This window comes from Haliotis rubra, unplaced genomic scaffold (assembly GCF_003918875.1).
Source record: "Haliotis rubra isolate DU_JTF1 unplaced genomic scaffold, ASM391887v1 Scf547, whole genome shotgun sequence".
Taxonomy (NCBI): domain Eukaryota; kingdom Metazoa; phylum Mollusca; class Gastropoda; order Lepetellida; family Haliotidae; genus Haliotis; species Haliotis rubra.
The window spans coordinates 747,974-760,415 of NW_025767243.1; the positions used below are offsets into that span (position 1 = coordinate 747,974).

The 12,442-nt window shown below is 42.6% G+C and overlaps 1 pseudogene; it reads right to left on the reverse strand.

Moving 5' to 3' along the window:
* Positions 1-2,289: 2,289 nt before the first annotated feature.
* Positions 2,290-12,070, reverse strand: LOC124253626 (annotated as a pseudogene).
* Between the last annotated feature and the right edge of the window lie 372 nt (positions 12,071-12,442).

Genomic DNA, 12,442 nt, shown 5'->3' on the forward strand with positions numbered 1-12,442 from the left:
TTGGAAATATATTTGCCTATACCACGCATCTGTCACTCTCACATATACCAAACATTCCCATTGCCATGTGCTGGGTACCAGGTAGTGGAGCTGGCAGGTGGTTTTAGCAAGGACTCATCTGACATGAGAACCTGTACAATTCCCCACAAGGATAGTGAGTCAACCTTACCTACTTGTTGGCCAGAACTGGGGTTCACACTTCATCAAACCCATGTTGGGAATCGAACCTGGGTCTTTGGAAAATACATGTACGAAATAAACCCTATTACAACTAGGGCTACCTCCTCACCTCAAAATTTGGAAAATACATTTACAAAATGCTTATTTTGTCTCATAACATGAACTTATTTTGTCTCTGAATGAACAGAGTAACATACAAACAGCAACACAAAAGGTGTTCCTTTTAATACATATGACATAATTTGTTAAAATATAATGTCTTTATTCCAAGTGCTTTCATCAAGGATCAAGGATCCTCCATAAACAAAACAAAGGATAACAAATCAATACAATTCATAAATATACTGATGCGTAAAAATAAGAGTAATGTCTATTGGAGTGTTTCAGTCAAATTGCTGTATGACCATTTAGGTGGGAGTACACCACCAGTGTGTAGCAGTTTTCTTACTTAATTAACAGGTTATTTACTGAAAAAACTAACATAAATCAGACACTTGGGTCAATTACTTTTTGAATCTTTTTTTTAACTTTGTTTCTCAAAGGCAATAACATTATACTGTAAACAATGTCAAACTTATCGCTTTCAAGATCAGGTGGTACCTTTGTTGTGCCTTTTAGTACAGAATCATAACATGGGGTGGTACAACGATAGTGCCTCTGTTGAAGGTCTCTTGTGTCTGTTACTACATATCTAACTATGTAGCTCTTAAAAATGTTTGAACGGAAAGGGCTTCTCCTAGCCAAACAATCTGCCCATCGATGCATTAGATAACTACTTGTAGAAATACATAAGTTTGCCATTAAATCGCTTGAAACAGGAATTCAGTTATTGTGAAATGCACATCTAAGCAGCTGACATTATCATGGCATATTTAAGCTATTCAAACACAATATCAGAGGATTCTGTAATGCCCAGGGGAAATAACTCTGCACAGCAAAATGGGGCTCCATCAGACCACCATCAAGAAGCATGACAAGTGCCAATCCCAGAGTGTCTTATTAACACAACCAAGAATAATGAGTAGGTGCTGTGTAACAGCCTTCACCTTGTTAAGTTAGGGTTAGTTTAGCAACATTTACAATTACTTTGACCAGGTGAAATAATGTAACTGTCAAAGTAAAATCATTTTTGAAATTGTCAAAAGGCATAAGGCATACTATCACATCTCTGGTTCTACCTACAGTATATCACAGTCAAGACACGGTCAGTATCAGGTGTTGATATCAACCTTTCCCAGCATCAAACATGATATCATTTGGATATGTCACATCCATTCAAAGTCTGAGAGATGGTGATGTAACCATGGTAACAAGCATTAGTTCAGTACTGCTTCATAGATCCAGGCCCTTCATGCAGGGTCTGTGAGATGGTGATGTAACCATGGTAACAAGCATTACTTTAGTAGTGCTTCATGGATCCAGGCCCTTCCTGCAAAGTCTGAGAGATGGTGATGTAACCATGGTAACAAGTACTAGTTTAGTTGTGCTTCATAGATCCAAGCCCTTCCTGCAAGGTCTGAGAGATGGTGATGTAACCATGCAGCATTATTTCAGGTCTGAGAGATGGTGATGTAACCATGGTAACAAGCATTAGTTCAGTAGTGCTTCATATATCCAGGCCCTTCCTGCAAAGTCTGAGAGATGGTGATGTAACCATGGTAACAAGTACTAGTTTAGTTGTGCTTCATAGATCCAAGCCCTTCCTGCAAGGTCTGAGAGATGGTGATGTAACCATGGTAACAAGCATTATTTCAGTTGTGCTTCATAGATCCAGGCCCTTCAGCAAAGGTCTGAGAGATTGTGATGTAACCATGGTAACAAGCATTAGTTCAGTAGTGCTTCATAGATCCAGGCCCTTCCTGCAAGGTCTCAGAGATGGTGATGTAACCATAGTAGCAAGCATTAGTTTAGTCGTGCCTCATAGATCCAGGCCTTTCATGCTGTGTCTGACAGATGGTGATGTAACCATGGTAACAAGCATTAGTTCAGTAGTGCTTCAAAAGATACAGGCCCATCATGCAGGGCCTGAGAGATGGTGATGTAACTATGGTCACAGTGGATTAGTGGTGCTCGATATATCTAGGCCCATTAAAGAGGGTCTCAGAGATGTATAACCATGGAAACAAAACCTCAGTTTAGCTGTGCCACATAGATCCTGCCCATCATGCAGATATGGTGAGATAACCATGGCAATTATGGATCAGCAGTGGTACATACATCCAAGCCCATCATGCCAAGTCTCAGATGGCAATGTAACCATGGCAACAAGCAGGATGTGGGTTGCCTGAAATCTACAGGTCATGGTCGATTCTTGTAGAATTCTTCATATTGCTTTTCCCTTCTTGCAAATGTTTCAGCCACCATCAAAGGGAACACAAGACTGGCCTCACCGCACACCTGGGGAATAAACAACATTATTCTATATCACTCTTAGTGGGACCACTACCAATGCTTGTCGCATAAATGTTGACTAACAGGATCAGGTGGTCAGGCTCTCTTACTTGGTTGGTACGCCATTGCATCCCAATTGCATAGATGAATGCTCATGCTGTTGATCACTGGATTGTCTGGTCCATATTGCTAATTTACAGACCACCACCATATAGCTGGAATATTGCTGAGTGCGGCAATAAACAACAAGCTACCTATGTAACGGAAGTAGTTAACCTCACCTTGACAGGGTTGGCTGTCTTCCTGATCTTGCCCCACGATAGCCTCATCAGGGCTGGCTCCAGAATCACTTCCATCGAACTCAGATGCTGTGTTGAGGTACACAGAGAAATCAGCACCATTACGCTTGAAATCATTACAGAAATATCTCAAGCATTCTGGTCAAATGTTGATTATGAGGTCAAATGAAATTTCATTATGTGAGGTGAAATTGGGTTTAACGATGGCGGCTTGAGAATATTTCGCTCATATGACGACGCGTTATGCGTGTGTATGTGTATGTCGCGGCTGCTTGTACTAGCCCAGACTTAAGCTGGTTTTATAGTGCTAGCCCACTGAGATACCACGCCGCAGAGTGAAGCATGAATACCCCACTCAGACACATTATACTGACTCGAAGCCGACTCAGTCCTTGTTGTACCCATTAATGCCGAAATTTCAGGCAGGGACCAACAAGTACCATATTTTAACGCTCTTTTGGTATGACGCTGGTCGGGATCGAACTCCGCGACCTTCCACCACCGGGCGGACGCTCTTACCACTACACCACATGAGGCGTGGTAATTTCATTATGTAAATTAGGAACATACAATAGATCTTACACTCAATAGAACATACAAACCTCACACATTATGACTTCTTTAGGGCCATTTACCTAGTTTCTAAAATCATAAGTCTTGAGAGCAGAACACCTTACCTAGTTATAGCTACATACACAGGTGCTGTCAAATAAACAGAATTATCCCAATTTTTAAAGTTTCATCATTTTGTATTTTTCAACCTTCATATCTGCATTCTGAAGAGTGGAAAGAGGTTTAGTCAAAATGTGGTGCAAATCTGCTGTAAAGTATAGCTCTCACCATGAGGTTGGCGCTGGCGTGTGGTGTTTGACGGCCTCCACCAAGGATGATCATGCCAGTGTTGACAGAGTAGAGCGGCCTGGCTGTTGACCCGTCAATGTCTGAAATAACACACAGCGCCATTAATCCCCACTTTCAGAAATCAACAGAAATTTGAGCTTACTGATGATGAAAAAGTTCCTAGAGTGTTACCTTCCATCATCCATGGAGACAAGATTGCAACATGGTAAGGTGAGCTAACGGCTGCTATGACTACATAATGATGAAGAAATCCAGGGAGAGTATCCATCCATCATGGTAAGGTGAGCTAACGGCTGCTATGACTACATAATGATGATGCAATCCAGGGAGAGTATCCATCCATCATGGTAAGGTGAGCTAACGGCTGCTATGACTACATAATGATGATGCAATCCAGGGAGAGTATCCATCCATCATGGTAAGGTGAGCTAACGGCTGTTATGACTACATAATGATGATGCAATCCAGGGAGAGTATCCATCCATCATGGTAAGGTGAGCTAACGGCTGCTATGACTACATAATGATGATGCAATCCAGGGAGAGTATCCATCCATCATGCTATGGTGAGCTAACGGCTGCTTTGACTACATAATGATGATGCAATCCAGGGAGAGTATCCATCCATCATGGTAAGGTGAGCTAACGGCTGCTTTGACTACATAATGATGATGCAATCCAGGGAGAGTATCCATCCATCATGCTATGGTGAGCTAACGGCTGCTTTGACTACATAATGATGATGCAATCCAGGAGAGTATCCATCCATCATGGTAAGGTGAGCTAACGGACTGCTTTGACTACATAATGATGATGCAATCCAGGGAGAGTATCCATCCATCATGCTATGGTGAGCTAACGGCTGCTTTGACTACATAATGATGATGCAATCCAGGAGAGTATCCATCCATCATGGTAAGGTGAGCTAGCGGCTGCTTTGACTACATAATGATGATGCAATCCAGGAGAGTATCCATCCATCATGCTATGGTGAGCTAACGGCTGCTATGACTACATAATGATGAAGCAATCCAGGAGAGTATCCATCCATCATTGCTATGGTGAGCTAACGGCTGCTATGACTACATAATGATGAAGCAATCCAGGGAGAGTATCCATCCATCATGCTATGGTGAGCTAACGGCTGCTATGACTACATAATGATGATGCAATCCAGGGAGAGTATCCATCCATCATGCTATGGTGAGCTAGCGGCTGCTATGACTACATAATGATGATGCAATCCAGGGAGAGTATCCATCCATCATGTTATGGTGAGCTAGCGGCTGTTATGACTACATAATGATGATGCAATCCAGGGAGAGTATACATCCATCATGCTATGGTGAGCTAACGGCTGCTATGACTACATAATGATGATGCAATCCAGGAGAGTATCCATCCATCATGCTATGGTGAGCTAACGGCTGCTATGACTACATAATGATGATGCAATCCAGGAGAGTATCCATCCATCATGTTATGGTGAGCTAACAGCTGTTATGACTACATAATGATGATGCAATCCAGGAGAGTATCCATCCATCATGCTATGGTGAGCTAACGGGCTGCTATGACTACATAATGATGATGCAATTAAGTAAACAGGGGAGAGTATCCATCCATCATGCTATGGTGAGCTAACGGCTGCTATGACTACATAATGATGATGCAATCCAGGGAGAGTATCCATCCATCATGCTATGGTGAGCTAACGGCTGCTATGACTACATAATGATGATGCAATCCAGGAGAGTATCCATCCATCATGCTATGGTGAGCTAGCGGCTGCTATGACTACATAATGATGATGCAATCCAGGGAGAGTATCCATCCATCATGCTATGGTGAGCTAGCGGCTGCTATGACTACATAATGATGATGCAATCCAGGGAGAGTATCCATCCATCATGCTATGGTGAGCTAGCGGCTGCTATGACTACATAATGATGATGCAATCCAGGAGAGTATCCATCCATCATGCTATGGTGAGCTAACGGCTGCTATGACTACATAATGATGATGCAATCAGGAGAGTATCCATCCATCATGCTATGGTGAGCTAACGGCTGCTATGACTACATAATGATGATGCAATCCAGGGAGAGTATCCATCCATCATGCTATGGTGAGCTAATGGCTGCTATGACTACATAATGATGATGCAATCCAGGGAGAGTATCCATCCATCATGCTATGGTGAGCTAACGGCTGCTATGACTACATAATGATGATGCAATCCAGGGAGAGTATCCATCCATCATGCTATGGTGAGCTAACGGCTGCTTTGACTACATAATGATGATGCAATCCAGGAGAGTATCCATCCATCATGCTATGGTGAGCTAACGGCTGCTATGACTACATAATGATGATGCAATCCAGGTAGAGTATCCATCCATCATGCTATGGTGAGTGAGCTAACGGCTGCTATGACTACATAATGATGATGCAATCCAGGGAGAGTATCCATCCATCATGCTATGGTGAGCTAGCGGCTGCTATGACTACATAATGATGATGCAATCCAGGGAGAGTATCCATCCATCATGCTATGGTGAGCTAACGGCTGCTATGACTACATAATGATGATGCAATCCAGGGAGAGTATCCATCCATCATGCTATGGTGAGCTAACGGCTGCTTTGACTACATAATGATGATGCAATCCAGGGAGAGTATCCATCCATCATGGTAAGGTGAGCTAACGGCTGCTATATGACTACATAATGATGATGCAATCCAGGAGAGTATCCATCCATCATGCCAAGGTGAGCTAACGGCTGCTTTGACTACATAATGATGATGCAATCCAGGAGAGCATCCATCCATCATGGTAAGGTGAGCTAATGGCTGCAATTATGACTACATAATGATGAAGCAATCCAGGGAGAGTATCCATCCATCATGCTATGGTGAGCTAACGGCTGCTATGACTACATAATGATGATGCAATCCAGGAGAGTATCCATCCATCATGCTATGGTGAGCTAGCGGCTGCTATGACTACATAATGATGATGCAATCCAGGGGAGAGTATCCATCCATCATGCTATGGTGAGCTAACGGCTGCTATGACTACATAATGATGATGCAATCCAGGGAGAGTATCCATCCATCATGCTATGGTGAGCTAACGGCTGCTATGACTACATAATGATGATGCAATCCAGGAGAGTATCCATCCATCATGCTATGGGTGAGCTAACGGCTGCTATGACTACATAATGATGATGCAATCCAGGAAGTATCCATCCATCATGCTATGGTGAGCTAATGGCTGCTATGACTACATAATGATGATGCAATCCAGGGAGAGTATCCATCCATCATGCTATGGTGAGCTAGCGGCTGCTATGACTACATAATGATGATGCAATCCAGGGAGAGTATCCATCCATCATGCTATGGTGAGCTAACGGGCTGCTTTGACTACATAATGATGATGCAATCCAGGAGAGTATCCATCCATCATGCTATGGTGAGCTAACGGCTGCTATGACTACATAATGATGATGCAATCCAGGTAGAGTATCCATCCATCATGCTATGGTGAGCTAACGGCTGCTATGACTACATAATGATGATGCAATCCAGGGAGAGTATCCATCCATCATGCTATGGTGAGCTAACGGTTGCTATGACTACATAATGATGATGCAATCCAGGAGAAGTATCCATCCATCATGCTATGGTGAGCTAGCGCTGCTATGACTACATAATGATGATGCAATCCAGGAGAGTATCCATCCATCATGCCATGGTGAGCTAACGGCTGCTTTGACTACATAATGATGATGCAATCCAGGGAGAGTATCCATCCATCATGGTAAAGCATGGCTGAGCTAATGATGATGCGGCTGCTGGAGCTAACGGCTGCTAGCGACTACATAATGATGATGCAATCCAGGAGAGTATCCATCCATCCAAGGTGAGCTAAGGCTGATGACTACATAATGATGAAGCAATCCAGGGGAGAGTATCATCCATCATGGTAAGGTGAGCTAATGGCTGCTTTATGACTACATAATGATGATACAATCCAGGAGAGTATCCATCCATCATGTTATGGTGAGCTTAATGGCTGCTATGACTACATAATGATGATGCAATCCAGGGAGAGTATCCATCCATCATGTTATGAGTGAGCTAATGGCTGCTATGACTACATAATGATGAAGCAATCCAGGAGAGTATCCATCCATCATGGTAAGGTGAGCTAATGGCTGCTATGACTACATAATGATGATGCAATCCAGGAGAGTATCCATCCATCATGCTATGGTGAGCTAACGGCTGCTATGACTACATAATGATGATGCAATCCAGGGAGAGTATCCATCCATCATGGTAAGGTGAGCCATCGGCCTGCTATGACTACATAATGATGAAGCAATCCAGGGTGTCAGAGAGTATCCATCCATCATGCTATGGTGAGCTAATAGAAGCTTGCTATGACTACATAATGATGATGCAATCCAGGGAGAGTATCCATCCATCATGCCATGGTGAGCTAATGGCTGCTATGACTACATAATGATGATGCAATCCAGGGAGAGTATCCATCCATCATGCTATGGTGAGCTAAATGGCTGCTATGACTACATAATGATGATGCAATCCAGGGAGAGTATCCATCCATCATGGTAAAGGTGAGCTAATCGGGCTGCTATGACTACATAATGATGAAGCAATCCAGGGAGAGTATCCATCCATCATGCCATGGTGAGCTAATGGCTGCTATGACTACATACAATGATGATGCAATCCAGGAGAGAGTATCCATCCATCATGCTATGGTGAGCTAATGGCTGCTATGACTACATAATGATGATGCAATCCAGGGAGAGTATCCATCCATCATGCTATGGTGAGCTAATGGCTGCTATGACTACATAATGATGATGCAATCCAGGAGAGTATCCATCCATCATGGTAAGGTGAGCTAATGGCTGCTATGACTACATAATGATGAAGCAATCCAGGGAGAGTATCCATCCATCATGCTATAGATTGAGCTGTTAATGGCTGCTATGACTACACATAATGATGATGCAATCCAGGGAGAGTATCCATCCATCATGCTATGGTGAGCTAATGAAAGCTGCTTTGACTACATAATGATGTGATGCAATCCAGGAGAGTATCCATCCATCATGCTATGGTGAGCTAACGGCTGTTATGATCGCTACATAATGATGATGCAATCCAGGGAGAGTATCCATCCATCATGGTAAGGTGAGCTTTAATGGCTGCTATGACTACATAATGATGAAGCAAATCCAGGAGAGTATCCATCCATCATGGTAAGGTGAGCTAACGGCTGCTATGACTACATAATGATGATGCAATCCAGGGAGAGTATCCATCCAAGGTGAGCTAGCAAACGCTATGGTGAGCTAATGGCTGCTATGACTACATAATGATGATGTAATCCAGGGAGAGTATCCATCCATCATGGTAAGGTGAGCTAACAATTGATATTACTACTACCTAATTATGTGAATTTTCCAAGTATTCCTCCCTTCCTCCAAGGTAAGGTGAGCTAACAGCCTTGGCAATATGATGTGATAATTCCAAGCACTCTTTACCTCCCACCATGCTAGGGATGCACTACTTAATGATGTGATGGTTATGTGAACTCATCCTTCCACGAAGGTAAGGTAATGAGCTAACAGCCTTGGCTATATAATGTGATATGTCCAAGTATTCCTGCCTCCCACCATGCTAAGATAAACTAACAGACACTACTGCTACTTAATGAAGTGATGGTTATGTGGAACCCTCCCATCCACCTAGGGCTGTGGGCTAGCCTCATCATGCCGAGGGGTCTGGGTTCGATTCCCCACATTGATAGAATGTGGTGAAGCCCATGTCTGGTGTTCCCAAACATGATATTGCTGGAATATTGACAAAAGCTGCAAAACTAAACTCCATTCACTCACCTTCCACCTTCCACCAAGGTAAGGTGAGCTAACAGCATTGGCTATGTGGATGTGATAATTCAACCATGCTTCCACCTTGCTAAGTGAGTTAACCAGTCTGAGAGCTAATAGACACTTAATAAAGTGATATTAGATGTTGCCCTACCTTCAACAAGGTCCAGGACAAAGCCCAGGGTTCTTGAAGGAGTGGAAGTAGATCATGTCCCCCCAGAGAGCTCGCCGGTCAGCTGGACAGAAGACTGGAATGTTGTTCTAGACAGATGGAAACACGAGTAACAGCAAAAAAGCAAAAACACCATCAGAACATCCATAAAATTCAATTTCAAACTTGAAGCACTTGATTCCTTTAAAGATTCAAGACAGTGACTGTCCCCATGTCTCATCAGGTAGTTTTATAAAGGTTGCCTGATAAAGTGAGTGAGTGAGTTAAGATTTAAGTCACATCGGGCGGTATTTCAGCCATATCAAAAATCAAGTTGTAGATTTATAATAAGTAAAGGTAAATTATAAAAACCTGTCAGCGAAGGACAGTAAATCAACTAGATTATCACAGATATACACTTACAACTAGTAATTAAATTTAACTATGGATGACAATACAATGTAATAACAGGCTATAGATCGCCAACATGCCTGATAAAGATATTTAACAAAATATAGAAGTCAAGAAACACCACAGAAGATACTCTTGCATTTCTTTGCTAATGCAGAAAACAATCATTCAAAACAGATGCCATCAGCCTTTGTCAACACTGAAACCCATGGAGATCGGGATTGGGTGATCAGACTCAGCTGACTAGGCGGACACATGTCACTGTTCCAAACAGCATAGATCAACACTCTTGATTACTCTTTCTCGATTATCTGATGTGAAAGAGATTATTCACTGCTTTTTGTATCACTTGAAAATTGCAGTGTGTTAAATAACAAACACAAAACTATGTCAAGTTCAGATCCTCAATTATCTCAAGGGTATACGCTTCGATAAATCTCCACTAGTACCCTGGATGCATCCACGCCCTTTGCTGGCTCAGCCTCCTCACAGTAGCCAATCAGATAAGCTGTTACAATCAAGCTTGCCAGTGTTAACAAAGGTTGCTCCACTGTGCAACTCAGATAAAGGCAAAAATCATACAGACAAATTGACAGGTCTGAAACCTTAAAAAATATATATGCAAGAACTCCTTCTACCTCTCTAGGGTACCTCTGTAACAATTGCCAGATTGTGTTGCCAGATTTAATAGCTTAGAAAGTGACTGACTGAGTTTAGTTTTATGCCGCTTTTTAGCAATATTCCAGCAATATCACGGCAGGGGACACCAGAAATGGGCTTCACACATTGTGCCCATGTGGGAATCGAACCCGGTCTTTGGCTATGACGAGCCAACTTTAACCACAAAGGCTACCCCACCTCGCCTTTAGAAAGTGAGTTATGATAGAAGCCTTGTGGATTGGTAATGCGCATCAACTTCCCAGCCGAGACACCTGATTGGATAAAAAGCCAGCAAAGGGAGGTAATACATTTTATCGAGAGCCGAGCTGTAGATGCATCCAGGGTTCTTGGTCGAGATTTTTCAGAACGTGATACCCTGGAGATTATCGAGGATAGCCAAGTTCTAGTATGGTGTATGGACAAAGTGTATGGTAGGAACATTTCACTGACCTTGTAGGCCCAGTAGTAGATTGAGTCAGTTGTTGATCTCCTTCCCCAAACGTATGCGATCATCTTGAAGGACTCCATATGATTCCCTACAACAGTCAAACAGGAATCACCATAAACACTGAGCTCTTAAAGCAAATACGCATTGTCACTCGTGAAGATCAGGGTTAGAATTGGTGTTCAGCAACCAGGCTGGTCGCTATAGGCAACTAACGGATCGGTGGTCAGGCTCACCGCTTCACTTTGGTGACACATGTCATCGAGATCCCAATTGTGTAGATCGATTGATCGATCACTGGTTTATCTGGTCCATGTAGCTGGAATATTGCGAAGTTTGGCATTAAACAACAACAGAAAGAAACAACATAAACACTCGAACTCTTCAACTAAAACAACAAAAGTCTTTCATGTTGAAATGTAATGAAAAAGCATGAACACAGAATACTGAAGGTTTTGCTTAACTTTGATCAATAAGTGAATTTTGAAGCCAATTAATAGAAACATGTAACACTGTATTCCTCAGAAACTCACTTCTTCTTTCTGTTCTACCACCATCTTGTCAAGGATGGGCATGACCCAGTCCTCTAAGAAGCAGTAGTTCCTATATTTGGCACCAGCAGATTGCCGACACGGGTTGATGCCTTTGTCCCTCAGGTCTCACTTCACCAGCCTGAAGTCGCCAAAGGAATGTGGGTGCCATACACTTGATGAAGTCTTCCTCTATCCCTCCTGCTGCTTGTCACTACCACATCAACCTAAGGTCAAGGTCAATAGTTAGCACTCAGGGTCAACTGAATCAATTTAGTGCTGTAAACTTGTATCTACCAGCACTAACTCGCATTTGACATCATTTTCAGCAGATCTTTGTGCTTTCTTTCATTAAGAACCTTTACTAGACTAATGTAGTATTTATTAGACTTAGCTTGGGATGAGAACTATAGATAGGATACCATTGGACCTGAACCACAAGGTTGACAGTACCAAGAATTCATTTGTTTGTCATTTACTGCCACACTCAGCAACTAACAAACAAACAAATCTTGCTCACACTATCCACCTTCTGGTTCTGGGCCAGCAAGAATTGATGACCTTAGGGTCTATAAATAC